This window comes from Manacus vitellinus, unplaced genomic scaffold, assembly GCF_001715985.3.
Source record: "Manacus vitellinus isolate BGI_N305 unplaced genomic scaffold, ASM171598v3 scaffold_69_pilon, whole genome shotgun sequence".
NCBI classification, from domain to species: Eukaryota; Metazoa; Chordata; class Aves; order Passeriformes; family Pipridae; genus Manacus; species Manacus vitellinus.
In genome coordinates, this window is record NW_021940749.1 from 48,082 (window position 1) to 68,440 (window position 20,359).

Genomic DNA, 20,359 nt, shown 5'->3' on the forward strand with positions numbered 1-20,359 from the left:
AGAAAGCAACATATATCATGGCACTGTTGCTGAAAGACATATCCCTTGTAAACATAGCAATTCCTCCTATATTTTAAACATTGCCTTTTAGATTTCAAGTGATATTGTCCTTAAACCAAAACTCATTTCTACACTGAGGCTAATTGCTGAATGTCCTTTGCCACTTAACACATCAAAACCCAGTTGTCGTGCCGTCTAGCACTGCATATGTCAAGTGTTAGAAATTAAAGAGCACAGTCTCTTCAAAGGTAGAAAACTTCTAAGACTGGTCTCTCAGAACAAAACCTTGAGCTTTTGCGATGATAGGGATGTGATATTTTCTATCTAGACTGATATGATAAGATTTTATGACCTACTAAGTATATAGAAAATGAAACACATACACACAACTAAGAAGGTCTTTAAATTGGAAACCACTCATATCTGTGCACTTTAAGAACTCCAGAAGAAGCTGCAGTGTATTGAAAACCCCACATTGCTCCCAAATGGCATTAGGTTTTTTGTTGGTATGGGGCAAGGAGGGTTTGCAGGATTTACTTCCTTGTTTATGTATCTCAGGCTTATGAATTTAATATTCATGCTATTATATTTATACTGCCTTTTCTTTCTCTTTGCTACAAAAAGATTTTCAAGAAAAGCCTGAGAAATAATGGTTGAATATGAATATTACTGACCTTTCGATCACCTGAGCAATATATATAGTTCTATTTAAGCTACAAAGCTCATCACATCTATTTTGCATACAATAGTCCTGTGTCCAGGTTACACAAAACAGATCAGTGCCTGGGATAAGCATCAGCCTTTTTCTACTTAGTAATTTCAGAATTTAAAAAATTAATTTAAAATAAAGGCAGAAGACTGGTTTGGTCCTGTGTAACCATGCAGACTTGTAACTCAGATGGCTGTCTTGGTCATGGAAACCCCCAGCCAAGGGAAGTGGTTGGGGTGGGGAGGAGAGCAATATATGCCATCAGTAGCTTTTCTCTGTGCTTTGAGAGGAAAATTATTTTTATCCATGTCAGTACCTATTTTATTCATTAATTTCCCTTATGCTTTAGGTTTCCTTGGAAATCTTTGCTATATTATTTTGGGAAGAGATGAAGTAGACGCTTTCAAAATTCTAAGGAATATGTGGCATATGCAGTGATTATATTGAACCACAATGCACTGACTTCTCCGTTAAAGGTTGGACTTGATGATCTTGGAAGGTCTTTTCCAACTTTAATGATTCTATGATTCTATAACTTACTTCAACCCACGGCAGAGAAAATTGGAATTGTAAAGACACAGTTCTTACCAGTGCTGCTGCTTTTTTAGCACATTGCTACCAGAGGAAACACTTGTCCATGGTAGATCATTTTCATTCCTTGACTTCAACCTAATACAAAGAAATAGGTGGAATAATTTTTAGTTATTTATTAATGCCACAGACATTAAATGTGTCGCTACAGAAGAGAGCAAACCAAACTGAACAGATAAGAACCTGCACACGAGCAAAATGAACTTCCCCCAAGTCTATAAAATCCATAACAGACTTTTGAGACTTAATAGTTAAGTTGATGGAGGACAGCCAAGATTACCAGTGCTGTGAATTAGGGAAAAGGTTGCAAGTACAGCTTGAGGTCTATGAAATTCATCTGCAGTTTGGAGGACAAAACAAAGGCTATGAAGAAAACTATGTTGCTAGCTAAACAGACCCCTATTTAGTTCACAGTCTTAAGACAGTAAGTTGGTGCAAGTAGATAAAATCCCCTCTCTGTCTCTATCCTAGCCTAGAAAATAATGAGAAAAAAATCTGATGCTGCCTTGAACTTATTGGTCTTCTCTTGGTGGATGAAAAAAAAAATCTACCTGCCATTTTTCATAATTTCCATCCTCTTTCTGGAAAAACACCTCTTTTTTGCTTGTTCAACTAGACTTATCTTATAGCTCATTTGCTGAGGAGCACGTGTTAAGAATCCCAGAGGACTACTGCTTGGTTTTTTAGGCTGAGCCTGTAATATTTCTTTCTATTAATATTCCTTGGGTGTACCTATTTTGCTTCAGAAGCAGTGTCTATGTCAGTGAGCACTGCTAGGCTACAGTGGTTTCAACACACACTGGTGATTAGACCCCCATAAAAAGTATTCCTTTAGGTGAAAAACTTTAGATGAAAACTTATTCTGAAGAGAAACATTAAGATTTCACTGTGCTAAATGGTGATTATGAGAGACTCAGGAGATGTAACAGTGACAGCACCTTCAGTTCCCTGGAGCATCCTAGAAAAGGTAAGTGAACTCCTCCACCTACCACTGCTGTTGTTGCTAAAATAAGCAGCCAGAAGAGGGTGAAAAAAGAAGAAGACAGTGAAAAGAGTTAGAAAAACAATATGGCCAGGCCAGTGTGGGCAACCTGTACCTGCAGTGCTCACACACAAGAGCCCCCCATTCCAACTAACAGGGGAATGGCCCAGCCTGCAGAACGGTCCATGGTGTCTGGGGAAGCAACATGGGACAGCTTGGTTTTTGCAGAGCAGTCTGATATATTCCATATGGTACAGGAGCAGTTTTTTACTTCATTTCTCTTTATCTAGGCAGCTTCGGATGGGGAAACGCCGAAAGCGTGGAAACAGAAGGCAGAAGGAAAAGTCAGAAACCATCGTCTGGTTTCTGCAGAGGTTGAGCACTGTTTGCTTTGGCTTTCAGACGTGGCAATTTAGCAACAGGAAATGTCAGCTCATTAGAGCCATGGCATGGCATGGGCTGATGATAGCAGTCACTCCCGCTGGCAGGGCTCCAGCCGTCACACTCCGCAGGGAAACGGCACGATTTGATACCAGTGTCTCGATTTCGTTTTTAACACAGGACAGTTTAGTGGGCTAGTGGACTTGGCAGGCTGTTAACAGAATTAATTTGATTGCCTTGGCAGTGGTGGGAGGATGCATGAAGGAAACCTTCTGGCTCCGCTAGCAGCATTTAATACCAAATGATTATCATATAGTATCGAACCCGTGCTTGGATGAAGCATGTGTGAGGGCTTGCAACAACTTTACCAAAAATAGTAAGTGCCATTTGAAGTTGGCAAACATGTGTGCTCGAGAGAAAACAAGCTTTCCAGTTAAAGCCAGTCAGAACTTCACCCTGCAGGCCTGTTACTTGTCATGTTCCTGGGCTGTGTCATTTTTCATCCATGCTCCGGCTGTGAAAGTACTGCTTTGTATTATCTGCCACTGAATTATATTAAGAGCCACAGCTGTCTGCTGTTGATGGAGACTGTTTCCACTGGAGGATGGATACCTGCAAAAATGACAGCTGGATTTGCTGTTGGACAACTTGTAGTCTTGGCATTCAGCTTGTTATTTTGCCTGTAAATGCACTGGGGAGAGTATTGCACGTGGAGCTGTGTGTTTTCCGTACGTAAACCTCTCATCTTTGGAATGAAAGAAAATACCACTTGGCACATGACTCATTTCTATAAATACCCCTTTCTTTAGGTACTTATAATGCAAAGGATGGTCAGAAGCAGCTATGTATCTAGTAGGATTTAGATGGTCCCTCAGACCTCCAGAGGTCTTACTCCAAGTGACTAATGGTAAAACAAACGTGAGCGTTTTTCATCCAAAGGGCTGAAAGTGTTTTAAAAGCATTCAGGAGAACCAGTTGCCTCTCCAAATTTAAAGCTGCAACTCAGTTTCCACGATCAGGCCAATATTGGCTCCAAATCCAAAATCAACACAAAATGGAATATCTATCTCAAAACTGGCACGAAACCCATGTCTGAGGAAGAGGTTTTCTGCTAGATTTGTGGTGAAGTGCAATAAAAGGCTCCTGATTTTGGACACTAAAATGGAGATGTTTCAGCCATCCAGAAAGCCCATTGTTCCTCTAGCTCCCTTCCTCCCACTGTATGTCACACATATACACACACTTTCCCAATTTTGCCACCTTGGAAAAGACACCAGGTTGTCTGCACAGCTGGCACAGATTTGGTGTGAAAAGTGTCCAGGCGTATTTTATCCCTGGCACAGATATGCTCCAAGAGCACCAGAGATTTCTGTTGGCTGAGAGGTGCTCTGGTTTCCCATTTCTGCTCAGTGTGGCTCTCAACCTCCATTTTCATAAAGGCACTGAAAGGTGTTGTCATCGAGACTGATAAACAGTTCCAGTGAAACACACTTGTTTTGTAAAAGCCGGATTGTAATTCTTCATTGAATGGCTTGGGATGGAAGGGACCTTAAAGTTCATAAAAGATCATCTAGTTCCAGCCCCTTCTGGCAAAAGAAGAGGAAGGTGTTTCTGAGAAACACTCCAACACTGCATTGTTTTGTTTTGGCAATATTCAAAGGGGAATTACTGTAGCAGCAGCAGCAGCATTGTCATTACTATGTGTCTTCAATTCTCCTTGCTCCTTATTGCTCTGAATTGAAAAATGCTGGGCAGAATGAGGTTCTGCTTTTGCCTTGGCCATTCTGCAGCTTTCTGCTTTTGAAAAATCCCATTTCTCACCATTCTATGGCTTTTCAAAACCTTAATAAAGAGAAAATGGGAAAAGGAAAGAGATGATACAAACCTACTAGATTTCCTGTTACAGGTGATTGCAAAAAAAGAGAGAAAAAGGGAGAAAGGAAGAGGGGGAAAAGGTTTAAAGCATCAATATTCATTTTCTGAAATTATCAATACAGAATTAAAATTAAAGCAGAAAGGTCTATGGCAAAGTCCAATTTTGCACCACAAAAAAATAAAAACATTGATCCCCTATAGAATCTGTTAACAACTTTGTTAAAGGTCCAGCAAAGACAAAACTCCGGAAGATAAATTTCAATTATTTTTTTTAATAATAATTCATTCTATCATTTCCTACCTTTTTTGATCTCCACTGAACCTGAACAGTTGCATTTATATTTCAGTATGCTCACATTTCTTCCAACACACTGCGGTGTGTGCACTTGTAGGTACATACATCTACACGCACACGGGAGCATGGAAAGCCCAGGAATTCCTCATGGAAAATATCACTAAGCTAATATTTTAATGGCAACTTCTGCAGCGTAAATAGATATTTTATACAGATAGATCAGCTCTCCTGGGACAACAGAGAAGACGGTTCTTTATCCAAGCATTCCCAGGACCAATTTATGACTGCTGCAGCCCACTAACAGGTGGTTTGTCTGCATGAGATCATACAGCAGTGGCCATCCAAAAGTTTTCTGGTACCTCACACTCAATCAAAATGATCTGCTTTTATAATTCACAACATGATTGAAGGAGCAGTAGTGCGACCAACACTCTGTGGCACTGCTCACCTGCTCTTCCTTCTGCTAGGGTAGATGGGAAGGGAAAATAAATGGAAAATGAGAATATATGGATTTTAGCCGTGTGTGCCTTGCCAGCCACAAAGCAGCCACCATTCAGCCGTGATGGCCACTGTGCCCTCAGATGAACAGGGAAAAGGAATGAGAAGGAAAATCTGATCTCTCCACCAGTGGTTTTTCATGCTGTTTGTCAGTGGCTCTGAGAGAATGGGACTGTGACCTGATCAAACAGCTGTGGCCCTGAATGTCTGGGGAGGAAGGAAGAAAGGAGGAATAACGGCTCCAGCAGCTGGAGCAAAAAGGGAGGGAGGGAGCATGGAAGGGCTGTGGGTTGCTCTGGCAGCTGCTCTGGGTGGCTGGGCACAGATTCCCCCCATGAGTTCAAACAGGGCACTGAAGCCTGTCCCAGAGCTGGGCTCCCAGGGAAGGAGACACAGCTGGTGTGGTCCTCATCGTGGTGGCTTTGGGCTGGACATCTTCAGGTGGCATGGGATGGGAGAGAAAAGGGCTGGTAGGAAATAGAGTGTACCCTCCAAGGAAGGTCAGCCAGAGGAGAGGGGTGGGCAGCGAGCTCTGATGAAGAAAAGCATCACTGAAAGGGAGGAGGAATGGGTAAAACCTGAAAATGATGAATAGGTAAAACCTGAAAATTATCTGCTTTTTCTGCAACTTAATGAAGACACAGAGAGAGTAACAATAACTACAGTGAATAATGCCATTCCCATGATTCTGCTTAAAGAACCTGAGATCTCATTTTATTTATATATAATATATATATATATATATATATTCCACTTATTAATAAAGCAGCACTCTGGTTCCTGATGGAATTTCACAGTCAGATGTTTTCTTCTTAATATCTTTGATAGGTGGAACTTGAATCTCTTAGGATGTACCTTAAAAAAAAGTAATGCTCAGAGCCTAACAAACCTGCTAACCCCAACAGTGACAATATTAACCACAAGCTGATGCTAAGACAGCTTGGGACCAAGTTACATCCAGTCTCAGAGCCTGCACCTGGCCTTGGATTTCCTTTGTGGTTTTGCATTCATATTTTCCTTGGTTTCTTCGTGCTGCTTTCTCACACTCACATGAGAACCCCACACAGCCGGGTGAGCTGTCTGACTAATCAGTGGTGTGAAGGAAACAATGACCATGAGTAAAGCTCTCTCAGCCGCATAAAGGGGGAAAAAAAACTAGGGTGGGAGAAGCTGAGTTGTAATCAAAGAAATTACAGTTAATGTAGAGAGGTGGAAATGTTCAGAAATATACAACTGGTTTAGGACCGCCCTTTACATTCTTGTTTCATCTGCTGGCTCTGGTGTGACTCCCTGCATTTAAATTAAATTAGGTGTTTCAGAGAAACATTGGATTTAGTGAGCTGGCTGCAGTGCATGGAGTGTTAAAACTTGTCCTCTACATCTTGAAATGGTGTAGACCAGAACTATATATAATTGTAACCTTATTAACATTTTAGGTTTGACAGGAATTACTGGGTTTCCTTAATATTGAGGTTCAACAAGTTATTTCAATACAAGGGAATTGATATCTTTCCCAATGTAACAGTAAGTTAGAGATCCATCAATTGCAAAAACAAGCATGGAGTTTTTTTCTTCTCCTTAAGGCTGAAGTGCCTTAGGTTGCTTTGAAAGCAAACAAAAATAAAAAAACAGAAGTTGCTGGGAACAGCTTTAACCTGGTTTGCCACCAAAAAAAAGATATATCCTACCTGAATATATGCACATCTTTGCTCTCCATCATCCACTGAGGGAATCTAACAGTTTTGTGGAGGGGAGAATACCAAGCTGCGGAAATATCGCAGGCGAGGAATTGTACAAGGTTTGTTGGAAAGTCCAGCTTCACTTGGAAGCATCACAGTTTTATTCTTTGGTGTTCTTAGAGGCAACTTGATATACTTGTAACTTGAGCTCTGGCCACTGTCAGTGTGAAGAGCAAACAGGGACACAATGTTCCATGGCAGGTATTTTCAAGAATATTCGAAGGGCGAGCAGTGGTGCAGGATATTTCCTAGGGAAATACAGATCTTTCAGTGTGGCCATGATTGCCCTTATGGTGTACCCTTGTGTTCAGCCTGGAGGAATCTTCTCAAGGTGGTTACAGCTTGTTTTTTCTTTGCAAGTTGAAGACGTGTAGAAAAGCGGGGAATGTCCCAAGCTTGAGTACCTATAATCACTGTAAGTGATTTTATTAGCCAAAATTTTTGTTTTTATAGCCATCCTGATAAAGTTAGAATTATACCTGGTGGGCATATCTGCCATTTAGCTGGAAGGCTCTAAAGAGGATTGCTGAGGCACTGGTAGGACTGATAGGGAATATTTATAGCCAGTAGAAAAATTCAGCCTGTTGAAAAGTTTGTTCCACCATTCCAATACATGATGCTTGCAATGTCATGACCCCCAGAGCACAGCACATAATTCTCTGAGAGACTTTTAGGGGGTGCGTCAAAGCCTCAGTGATATAATGAAACAAAATAAAGGGAGGGTTTTTCTCATTTCTATGTAGAATTTCTATTTCAAAGGGAACACGCACTGGAACTAAGCTGAGGTGATCTCCGTTGGGCTGTCCAACATCTAATCATGCCATGGTGTCATTTTTGGCAAACTTGACTTATTTTGGACATATATAATGGCAAACAGTGTTAAAATGCATTATCAGAGGTTATGTGACTGTTTGGAAAACAGGGCAGCAGTGAGAGGTTTGAGGCAGCTTCACCTCTCTGACACTGAACTGCAGTCTTTAATGACCTGAGCATAGTAATAATAGTAGCAGTAATAGTAACAACAACAACTAGTATTATTATTGTTGTTGTTGTTGTTGTTATTTATTATTATTCATGGCAGCTTTAATAATAATTTTGCAGCTGATCTGTGTTTGTGTTTCCTTGTGTGGTGCAGACTGGAGGGGGTACAGAGCTGGCAGGCTGGTGGCATCTTCCTGACATGCACCATTATTTCCAGATCAGCAGTTTTCTTTTGACCTGCCCTAAACTCTGGCCTGTTCAGAGGAATAATGCCCGCAGGAGAGATACCTCCAGTATAGCTCTTAGTCCTTTTGTAAGGGTTTTCCCAGATCTTTTTTTTTTTTTTTGGTCTAGAAGCGTAGCAGAGGGATTTGTGTGAGAGGGTTTATTAAATCCCAGCTGTGCCATACAGTCTCTGTCCCAAAAAGTCAGGACTGTTTCAGGTGGGCAGAGCAAGGCCTACCCGAAGGACCAGCATCATCTTCAACAGCAATGTGGCATCATTCTTTTTCCCAGGTGTTAAAAAACACTGGGACTCACAGTTTCTCATAGCATGGGAATATTTAATGAGGAGGGAATTGCACTTGCCAATGGCACTCTCTTCCACATAGTGGCCTTAAAAGTTCATTACAAAGCACAAATATTACTGGTGTTGAGAGGCCACCACGGGGTGGGTTCTGCAGTACAGCATGCCTTGTGGCTTTCACACAAAACAGGGCTGAACTGAACCTAGAAAATCAGCTTTTCCATTCTGAGGTTATTTAGGGTGATTTTTGAAGTCTCTTTTAAGACCTTTAACAGGCTTGTGAGGACAAATTATTGGATTGCTTTTTTAACTGCCACACAGCAAAGGATCTGGCCCTATTTTTTTCCTTTTTTTTCTTTTTTTTTAGATTAACAGTTTCGCCCAAAAGCAAAATTTGCATTCCAGAGGCAATACTGCATTTTTCCAAGCTTACCTTCTCTCCCACTCCGAATGGCCCACCAGGAAATCCAAAAAGCACCAGCAAGTCCTAGAGCTTCATCGAGCTGCCTCAGACACTCCTGGCTCTTTCTGGTGAAGGAAAGACATTTTTATCCATAGAAGGGCCAATCCAGCCAGAAAATCGTGCCTGGAGGCCATGGCACCATAGGGATCTCTGGCTGCCCCTGAGGGAGCTGGATTACCACTGACAGTCAATATTTTTATGTTTTGTTGGCACTTTTTAGCCACGGTTTTTTAATGACAACTCTAAGCTGGTTTTATATACAAAACTTCAAGTCAAGAAAATTTGTTTCCACAGCATTTGTTTTAAAAATAGGGAAAGAAATCTTTAAGCCCCATGCACTAAGGGTTTTCTCCACAGAGAGAGGATCATGTTGCAAAGCATCCAAAGGAATACAGCGCATTTCAAATCATAGTGTTCTGTTTATTGCCATTGAGACCTCTCTGGTTCCCCAGCTGTCACAGACTAATATTGCTGTGGTATAACAGTTTCATACTGGTGAGTTTGTAGACAGCTTTCAAGCTGATGGCTGTGTGAGACTCATTCCCAAGCTCTGCATTCGGACTGCCATTGGCATCAGTCTCAAAGGTTGGATGAACGGGGCAGGCTGGCAATTTACTCTATCAACACTAGGAATAAACCAGGATGTTCCCTCAACACAAACATAATTTTTTTTTTTTTTCAAGAAAGACACATTACCAAATTTTGAGTTGCTGCGGATCATCTGGTGAAAAAGTAATCTGAGAGCCCACAAAATCAGACTCTACTCATGAGTCATTCTGTAACCTAAGTTACTTATCACCTCCTTGCCTCCAACTTCCCAGACAAACTGAAGAAAAATCAAAGAAAATCAATATCCTTCCCCACCCTTCCCTTTAAAATATTCAGGCAAAAGGTGTTAGGCAAGTGAAAACGGTCCCACATCTGGAAATATTTCCATTGCTGGTTTACAGAGGAAAACAACAATTTGACCCCATCACTTTGAAGAAAGGTAGAGAAGCAGTGCTGCTCAAACTAAAAAGGGATTTGGTTTATTTTGTTAATTGCAGTCCTTTTGAAAAATGATACTTAGCCTGCCAGCGAGGTGCTAATTAATGTGAGGATGTGGTGCACCATATAATAAAGACTGCTAGTGAGGAATGTGAATGAAGTAGAGATTGTTCCTGAGGTGTTGATGGGTAAACAAGATTGCTGCAGAGGTAGGCCACAGGTAAGCTTGACTTTGCATTTTTTGCAAGCTGTTGCCTTGCTCTTTGTGTTCATTTGTAGACATTTTCCATGGTGAGAAACTGAGGAAGAGGAAAATCCTTCCCTTGGAGTCACCACTCTGAGTTTTCAGGCACAGCAGTCTTTAGGATGGGGAGATGCTCAGAGCAGCAGCATTAAAAAATCAGCATCAGCATTTTAAAAGCATAATTAAGATTTTGTTTCTCACACCATAATTTTATCTGAAACTCTGCCTGCTTGTCTGATTGTACATGACAGTGTGTAACTGTGGCCCACACATTGACAAAAACCTTTACACTCAGTTTAGAATCTACAGCATTTTGGGTTTGCATCTTAAATCTCTTCAGTTTTCCTCTTGACCATTTTTGCTGTTCAGACAGAAACATGCTGTAAAACACCCCATTCATGGGGAAAATAAAAAATTTTCTGGTCCACAATTACTTAGGGAGGTTTTCTTGGTCTATCACACAGGCTTTGCATTTAAGACTTTTCCCATGCAGACACATGGAGGAGCAGTTTGCTGCCATATATTGATATTATTGATAGTAGGGTGGTGCTGTGGCTCAGCCCCGCCAATGACTGTCTTTTGCAGCCGTTCTTTGGTTTACAATCAAATGTGAAAACATGCTACTGATGTACTTAAGAAATCTTCCTGGAATAATAAGCATCCCATGTCCCAAAATTGTGTTGTGTTTGATATGACCATTTAAACAACTGTCTGAAGTATAATCCTCACAGATGGACTGGAAAGTGTGAACCAACTGTGACTTAGTTGCAGACAAGTTCAGCCATATTCTCTTGGCAAATTCATGCTCAGTAAGGTATTTTTCTGCATTTTGTTTTGAATTATACAAGAGGACAAGCCCCTAGCACATGTCCAGTCTGTGGCTGGTCCTAGTATAGGATATGGCTCTTCAGCAGGTGTATTTTATTCAGATATTGGAAATAAAATCCTCCAGCAGTGAGGAGGATGCTATCACAAGCTACCTGAGTAGTATCAAGTATTTCATGAACCCTTCCTAATGAACGAGCTCAGACTCACCAACTCCCCAGCAGATGTGTTCACTTCTTTAGAAGACAGACAAATAGGACTATGAGCAATGAAGGAGGAATATCCACTCAGCTAGAAGAAAAATAAAAAAAAGATATATTGAAGTATCTGGGAGTGCTTACACTCATTACTCAGAGTCAGAGGAAGGAGCTGAGGGTCAAAGGAAGGACATCGAGTCCAATCAGGGGTGTGTGTAGGCAACTTTTGGTTGTCAGCTGGCCAAGGTTAGTGTCACCCTGCTGTCAGCACTGCCCTTCCAGCCCATGGAGAGGTGTCCAGTGGAGCACAGCTGGGTGAGGAGCATTCCAGTGCCTCAGCAAACAGCAATGCTCCTGCAGCTGGCGGCGCTGGGAGAGGCACAGCAGCTTCCATGCAGGTGCATCACAGCCACCAGCTGCCGTGGTGACACCCCATGTCCTCATGTGGAACACCTGGCTGGGAACACGGGGCTGGCCACTCTGATGCCATCTGGGGCTTCCTGAGTAGATTTCAGAGTACATGGTGGCCACAGGTTTTCCCAGCCTAGAGGAGATGCCTTTCCAGCCAGTGTGATGTACCAGCAGATGAGGAAAAAGGGAGAGGATTGACCAAGCCTCTCACGAAAAGAATACTTCACCTGGAAAAATGCAGTTTTGAAAAATGCATTGTTGTACTGTGACCAGAATGCTTTCTCTGATTAAACACTGTCGTTTCTCCTTCCAAAGGAATTAAAGGAAGGATATAATTTTGACATACAGAGGTGTTGTACAATGGATTGTATCTTCTAAAGGTTGCTTTTTTCCTTTCTAGAAATATTTCTGAATTCTTGTGCCATTGCATTTTTAACTCCCTGTTCCAAAGGGAGAATAACTTTGGAATATTAAAAAAAAATAAAATAATCATACTTGATAGCAATTCTATTTACTGATTTCTCTATACACCTATATATAATATTTCTATAACCCTGCTGGCTATAAGTTTCATAAGTTAATAATTTTTTCAACTGCATCATTTATATGGTGTGGAGATTTGCTTTTTGGCAGTCCAAATACTCCTGGCTTGCCATATATTTCATGTGGAAAAGCAGAACTTTCCCAGATGTGTAATTGCAGAATTTCATGATTTTTTTTTTAATTTACCTTGATAGGGCCAAAGCAAAATCTTATTGATTGTAGACAACTGTGAAACCATTTGATCAGCACTGAGCAGAGTACAGAACTATTTTTTTTTCAGTCTTTAAAAGATCATTATTATTTTAAAATATTAGCAAGACTCTTTTAAAGAGGCCTTGGTTAAGAGCTCCTTTTGTTTCCAAAGTCTGTCTCCACTTCTCACACACGTTCAATCCCCTTCTGGATATATATTTAAGGCAGAGAGAGCTCCGGGCTGTTTGTACAATGAAATTGGCAGGAGACAATCTTTAATTCAGTCACACAATTGTGCTCTTAGAATATAAGCTATGAACACAACTAATATGATAATTAAATGATTTGAAAAGGTTCCTAATAAAAGAAACAGTTCCACATCATCTCAGTAATAAGAGTAATCTTACTTTCAGAAAGTGCACGTTATCTGGAACACTTCCAGAGCCCTCAGTGCTGGCAGCACAGGTTGCCCAGAGAATCTGTGAATGAAAGACTTCATCCAGGTGCAAAGCCCTGAATGCTGGTCAACCAACACAAGGTCTCCACGTCACCTCTCCAGTGGCTCTGGGTGTAACAGCAGGGGATTTCTGAGAAACGGCGCTGATAATCATAGAAGCAAAGAATGGCTTGGATTGGAAGGGACCTTAAAGATCAGCTCATTCCACACCCCCTGCCATGAGCAGGGACACCCTCTGGTAGATCGGGTTGCTCCAAGCCCCATCCAACCTGGCTTTGAGCACATCCAGGGATGGGGCATCCACAGCTTCTCTGGGCAACCTGTGCCAGGGCCTCCCCACCCTCACAGGTTCCCAGAACCAGTTCTGGTAAAAGACACCACACTGTTCCTGCTTCTTCGGTCTGGTGTTTTTCTGGATCTCCCTCATCCCAGAAATGCACACAAAGCCACTGGTGTGGGGTTTTTTTTTGTTCTCTTGCGGAGAACAAATAATTTCTGCCTGTTGCATCCACAGTACTGTGGGTGAAGATGAGCACAGCAATGTAACTGAGAGTCTCCTCATTATCCTGCTGTAACTGTATCTCAGAAGTAGACAATTGCCCTAGGCTTAGATTTTCTCAAAATTTATGTGTATCAAAAGGGATCTTGTACAGGCAAAAAGCACCAAGTTGATTTTTCCAAGAGCAGTTTGCCATTTTAAGCAGTTGTTGGCTTAATAAGTGAAATAGCTCAGGGCTGTGTGCATGCCATAATGATTGCATTCTGTAAGAAAAGACTGTGCCTATGGGTCTCAAAGTTTCAGAGCCAAGACTAGTCATATTTGTGGTCTTTAAGTCGCAACCCCAAGCTATTCACACCACTGCAGATAAGGGATAGCTGATCATAAGAATAACACTGATTTTAAAAGAACTAACCACAGCAAAACTAAAATGACCTAGTCAAGCAATACAAAGGGTGTATGATTGACAAGATAGCTGTTCTTTGAAATGTACTGTAGGCAGTAAATAGCATCTTATGCCCATAAGCTATTTTCTATCTTAAAGCCAAGAATAATGATCTGGCATCTGTCCTTCCTGAGTGAGGATTCAGTTCTGAAAGCTGTGGCAGCTCCCTCCCAAACGCCTCTGGAAATGATAGCAGGGGTGTGCTCATTGTAATTATACCATGGGGTGCTTCTCTTCTTTTATTCCAAAAGGGTTTCTCTCTAGTGTAAACAGCTGTGCAGGGTGGAAATAGAAAGTTTCGACTCTTACACTTGTGCTCAGGAGGATTTAACTCACATTTGCATTTCCTTGGGGTGGGCAGCCAGACAAGGAAAGGCAGTATCAGCAGGGCCTGATTTATCTTTGTCCCCATCAAAAATTCAAGTGGCAACTAAGATTTTGTTGAACTGTAATCTAGATAACTTTACCTAATTCCACAGAATTCAAACAGCTGCCAAGCTTTTCTGTACAGCCCCTTTCTGGCCAAGGAACACATGGGCTGAGTACAGCCTGAATGCACAGGATCAGGTTGTAGGCCTGCGAGTTACATACTCCCTGCAATGTGGTCTAGGCTCGGTCTACGTGCACTGGGACATAGAACACTGGGGCTTTGCATCATGCCTCAGCTCTGCCATGTTTGCTTTCTCTTTGAAAGGGGTTTTCCTTCTGTTAGTATCTCATTAGGGCTGCGGAAGAGCAGAAAATGTAAATTGGAGGCCATTTCTGTTCCTATTTCTACCCAAGTAGCTGCAGGGCACTGTTATCACTGCCTTACAATCACTGTAATGTTTCCATTTGGTGCCCTGTTTGTGGCATATTGCAAACCCAATCACATAGGGGTGCAAATTCCTAAATTCCACGACCTTGATACCCAGTAGGGAAGAGTCCATGTTGCCGAGTCTGCAGCAGCAGCAGCAGCAGCAGGGTTTGCCTGTAGCACTTTGGCAGCCCATCCCAGCATCTGAACTGCTCATCCACCACTCTCATCTCACAGAAGCAACAAGAATCAAGAAATGCTAATAAACCACCAAATTTTTGCCTTTCCTTCCCTCTTCCCCCCACCCCCACTACAGGCTGGAATGCAGTCTGATGAACAGAGAGCTCTTGGAACATGTCAGATGGCTCTGAGGAAAGCAAAATGCTCCCTCTTTCGGGACTGCTATGTTTTCTGATGTCACGGAGTTTTTTGTTGTTTTTCTTTCTTTCTTTTTTTTAAGTGAAAAGGAGAATTGTAACTTCCTTTACACTAGTACATTAGCATAATACGTTCCTGCCTTCAGGTACTGTATGTCATTGTTATGAGTACATTTTGACATCTCTCACACTTCCAGCACTCCAAAGATCCATGACAGAGCTGAATGAAAACTTTTTTTTGACTTGGCAGAAGCAGTAAGAACACATAAAACCTGCCAGCTGTCAAGGATGTAAATGGTGATTTTGTTTCACTTTTTTAATGAATTAAAGCGGGATTGAAATCTGTCCAAAGACAGCATGTTGGGCCTTGCAAGGAAAGAAAAAAAATGAAAGGGAGGGATTTCTTTTTTTTCCTCTTTTGGCACCTCTGCTCAGAGAGTATTTATTCTTGGTAGCACAGTATAGGACGGAGCTACTCTCCTGGAAGAGCCTTGACTCTTGTCTCATGTCAGACATGAGACACCTTATAGGGACTGGTCTCAAGAAAGGACATAAAAATACTAATTTTTGCCCTATTTCAAGCCAGGAATCTGAAAAATATTGCACCCGTCACTGCTTTGGAGAAGGGTGGCAGCAAACCACTGGCAGAAGTCATTTTGTGTGTCATTTACATTGTAAACACACTGAAACCAAACCAAAATCTGATGGATTTTTCTTATAAATCATGTTTCTTCCTGACATCTTACTGATGACACTTTGGGGGGAGGGAGGACAAGTGTATCTTTCATTTGTGAGGCTGGACTTTGAAGCATTGCATACCTGTGAGGGACTGTATTTGGTTCCTCTGGTTTCATGGTCTCAAAGTCCAAAGGCAATTTGTTTTGGAGCTTCTGGGAGATGTCCTGAGTATGTCCTGACGCTGGACCTGTGTGAAAAAACATTGTGGTTCTGAGCTCATCAGCATTGCATATTCTTAACATACTTTTCCTGCTATTGAAAATTAGCTATAAAGCTTGGATGAGGAAAAAAATGGCTGTTTCATAATTTGTCTGCAGTTTATTTCTCATTTCCTTTCTTAGTTTCTTGAATTTTGCACTTCAAACCTCTTTGACCATTGTCCATGATTGATTCAGACTGTTTTGCCTCTGTTTGCAACACTACACTCTCATACATCTATTTATTTCATTACTCAAATTGCACATCTACTCTTCTGGTGGAGTCTTACTCTGTGTCTCACGTACCTAAGCACAGTGTGACCCTCTCTCTATACATGTATGTACGTGTATTCCTCTTTGGGGGGTGAAAATATGGTAAAGAATTTGCCAGGTTCTTTGCTTTTTATGCCATAATTTCTGCTTCAGATTTTCAAGTGATGTCCCGTTGAACTAGCCAAAATCAAATCATAGTTTCCAAGCTGTGAAGGGGTTATCAGTTATGAAGGTTATCTCAGCACCTTAAAAGCTGAACTGTAGAGGTCTTAAATAGCACAGGCAGAGAGAAATGAAGTCTCTTCTTTTGGAAAATGTAGCACCTCTCATCAAAATAGGTTCATATTGACTGATGTTCCTGGACCAAAGACCCTCCTGGCAGCTCAGCTCAGCTTAGCTTCAGCTTGGTTGAAGCCCAGTGCAAGCACATCTCCAATAAATTGTCCTGTGTGTAGTGGAAAAGAGGTTCCATGTGCCTGGTAAGAGGTGCATGGAGCACATTAGCTCCTGTAGGAATTTACAAACAGGCTTCAACGTAGGCATTGTGAACAGACCTATGAATTCAATGTGACTTCTCAGGCAAGCCAAGCCCACTTAAGCCAGATGACTTAGACAAAATAACAGTGAAGAAATTTGTTCAGACAAAACAAAAGTTGAACACTAACTTCTTCCAAAAACTCAAGATGAACCTGAATTTCTGAAAAAAAAATGTGTAACTCCCTTTTCCTCCCCTCGCCTCTCCCTCAGCTTCCTAAACCCCTGGCACCTACCCACTTTAGCTGGAACAGAATGACTCTTCTCAGGTTTCCAGCCTCTCTTCAAGTAGGAAGTATAGAAAATCTCACAGGAAAGCCTTTTCTTATGAGCTTTCCAGGCAGATTTTCTGAATAAAGAGAGTCTTACACATTTCAGTTATTTATTAAGTCTTCTGAGGAGCTTCCATCCCCAGCTTTAATAGAAGCCTTCAGACACAACATGTAATTACAGGATGAAAATCTGCTAAACCGTACAACCACTTCAGTAAACTCTGTTAGAGTGTAGGAAACATAGTGAAAGTCTGGACCCTCTTCTCCTTTTTGGGAAGAGAAATCTTCATTTAAGCAGCATGGCAGATAATTGCAGCACTTACAAGACAGAGCAGAAAAGGGTAATATGATGAAATGGGGTAGCTCAGCAAATAAATATTAAATTGCAGTTTTTTCCTCACTTTGGGACGGTTGTGCAAAGACACAGAGCAGGTTCACCCACCTCTGGATCCTGCTTTTACTCTGCATCTTTTACCTCTGTCTCAACTGGGGAGAACCTACTCAAAGAAATGAGTCCAACTGCCTCCTTCTTGATGGAAATTAAAGCACAGGAGATGAAAGGAAAGGAATTCCTGCTGTCTTTCCAAGTCACGCTTTTCTCCCACTCCTTTTGGGTCTGGGGGAGCTTCCCCACACTGAGTGGCTTCCCCCAGCAGGGGTGAGTCACATCTGCCTCCACCAGTGGTCCCAAGCCCTGTGCTAAGGGAATTGCAGCCACTAAAAGAAGCAGTGGGTCCACTGGTAAAGTGATGAGCAAAGCAATTTAGGCACTTAATTCTTGCTGTGGGCGGGAACAGGGGGAAAGACAGGAATGGCTGAGCGGAGAAAGAGCCAAGTGACCACCCTCCTGCCCCCAAGTCACAGCACATTTTGTGCCACCAACACACAGCCCTGAGGTAAAAGCTGTGCAGGAGAGAAGTCAACGGTGATTATTTACTCACTAGCTGAAGAGGTAATTTGTGCTATATTATGAAAAGTTTTAGGTTTCCTGATGTATGGGAGGCAAAAAGCCCCTAAATTAGGACGCATGGGTTGGCACCTTCAATGGAGAGAAGGTGCATGGTGTTTAGCCTCACTTTCTTTCATGGGGCTGCAGTGCTTAACTGTGCCTAATCCTTTTTAATGAACACTTTGCTGATGCAAATCAGCCCACAGATGTCTGTTCAAAGGAAAATACAGAAAAATCTTTTGAGAGACTGTGACTCTGTAAGATAGACTTGGCTTAACTAAAGAGTGTCAACACAAAGGTGAGTGAAAAATAATTCCAAGTTAAAAATACACTTCTAGGAGGATGTTTCAGAGGAGAATGTTTTCTGAACTGGTGAATTTTTCATTTCATAGTTATGAAACAAGTGATAATTTGATTCTACTCTTTTCTCCAAAAATAGTTCAGAACAGAGAAATACTAGCACTGTTTTCAAACAGGGCTTACTTTCTTTCCAAAGGCAGGAAAGAGCACAAAGTAACACTGACTGTTTTGCCAGTTGGAAAACATTTAGAAAGTGTGAGAATGTGAAGGGGGGGGGAATCACATCCTACAGCTTTGTCACCATTTTTCAGCTGGAAAAATATTGGAAAGCAGAAAGATGTTTCTTTTTTCCTACATCCTTAATTCATAGAATGGTTCCATAGGAAGACCATTGTCTCCCAGGAAAGATATTCAACCTAGAAAAATCAAGAGTTTTCAATTTTCTCTAATCACACACCTCTACAATATTTCTACACACTGACTGATGCACAGGACATTTGTCAGGCTGGATATTTACTCCTGAAGATAATATGTTACTACAAATGCAGTGGCCAGACAGATCCTTCTGAGCATAATAATTTTCCATTTTTTTGCAGTGAGTGATTTTTTTTAAAAGAGTTTTAAATATACAGTTACATACAAACACAAGACAAGCATTTCTTTCTTAGGACTCTACTCTGTTAGGAAACATTTCAAACATTTTCAAGAGCAGGATAATAAGGAGCACATACAACAACAGCAAATTTAGAACTTGAATCATTACCCACTGACTTTTCCAGCTCAATTTGCCATCTCTAATAATTCTTACTTTACCAGTTTTTATACTTTGAAAAGTTTGTTGGATAGCTTAATCAATCAAAACAATCACATTGCATAAAGATTTGATTTCCTTAAACTGGTGACCTTCTCCCCATCATTCAGCTTTCCTGGATGACCCTTCCCACTCTCACTGGAAGTTACTGCAATCAAATAGTATTTGGAGTATTCACATATCCTTTTGCCCAAGCCACCTTTTGCAAATCATTGCACAAGGTGCCGTGCTTTCCCCTTGCCCCACCAGAGGCTATTGCTTAAAAGATCCAGTTCCTGTAAAAACAATCATAGGTCAACGCTGAAAGAGTGATGGAAAGACCCATTTCAGTCATGTGTTTTTTGGCACAGAACCACTGCGAGTGCATAATCTGTATAAATGTTAGCTTTCTAAATAAACAGAACCTCTGGTTGCATGAAAGCAGCGAATAAAGTTGAAACTTGTTCCTCTCATTAAGCAGCGTTTCAAAACCGGAGCTTGTTTTGTTCTAAACACCCGTCAGTCCTGACAGATGATAATAAACAAATAGGAACAACAGCAACGAAGCCAACAGAGCTACCCTGGACATTTTACTGTGTTCCTTTTTTTAAGTATGGAAGTATTTTGCCCATATATAAGATGGAGTGGGGATGGGAAAGTCTTTGGGGCTCATGTCCATACAGCTATTCTGTTTTGGGATGTTGTGGTGCCGTCAGTAGAGCTGTGCCCTCGGGGCAGCCCTGTGGACAGTGCCTTGATTCCATCTGTCCGTGCCTGTGGGATGTTGGGGATGTAAACTTCCCACTTGGGATCTGTGAAGGTTATATGGGAAAAGTCAGCTGCTGACAGCAGTCACTGTTCAATACTCTGTCCAGTTTTGACTCATTTCCAAACTGCAATGCTCTAAGCAGGAATTCTTTCACTTGGTGTTGCTGTTGCAACTCACCATGAAGTCACAGATATATGTAAGAGTTTGGGGATTGTTTTCAGCATAACCAGGACAGCAGTAGAGTTCTTTTAATGTGCTTAAAATAGCCTGGAAAGTAAAGGGGAAAAAATAAAATTGATCCATCTAAAGAAATTATTAAAAAAGAGTCTCCAAATAGTGCACTGAGGTCTTTTTGAAAGAGATGAGAAAGTAGTGTTTTCAGTATACTATGCTGTAAATACCTTAAAAATCCATCCTTCCCTAGCCATATGTTAAGGAAGGCAAAGCAATGCAGATAAAAAGATACAGAGGTGGACAACAGTTGTCAATGTTAAAATGTGGCTTGTCTGTGTGCTCTGTTCCAC

The 20,359-nt window shown here is 41.4% G+C and overlaps 1 long non-coding RNA gene across 1 annotated transcript in view; it reads right to left on the bottom strand.

The window, feature by feature from the left end:
* LOC108641547 overlaps positions 1-20,359 on the bottom strand; it is a 62,778-nt gene that overhangs the window by 38,378 nt on the left and 4,041 nt on the right. The window contains exons 2-4 of the long non-coding RNA XR_003916267.1: positions 15,833-15,938; positions 9,011-9,105; positions 1,298-1,378 (exon numbers count right to left, since the gene is read on the bottom strand). This is a non-coding gene — a long non-coding RNA (uncharacterized LOC108641547). The remainder of the gene's footprint in view (positions 1-1,297; positions 1,379-9,010; positions 9,106-15,832; positions 15,939-20,359) is intronic.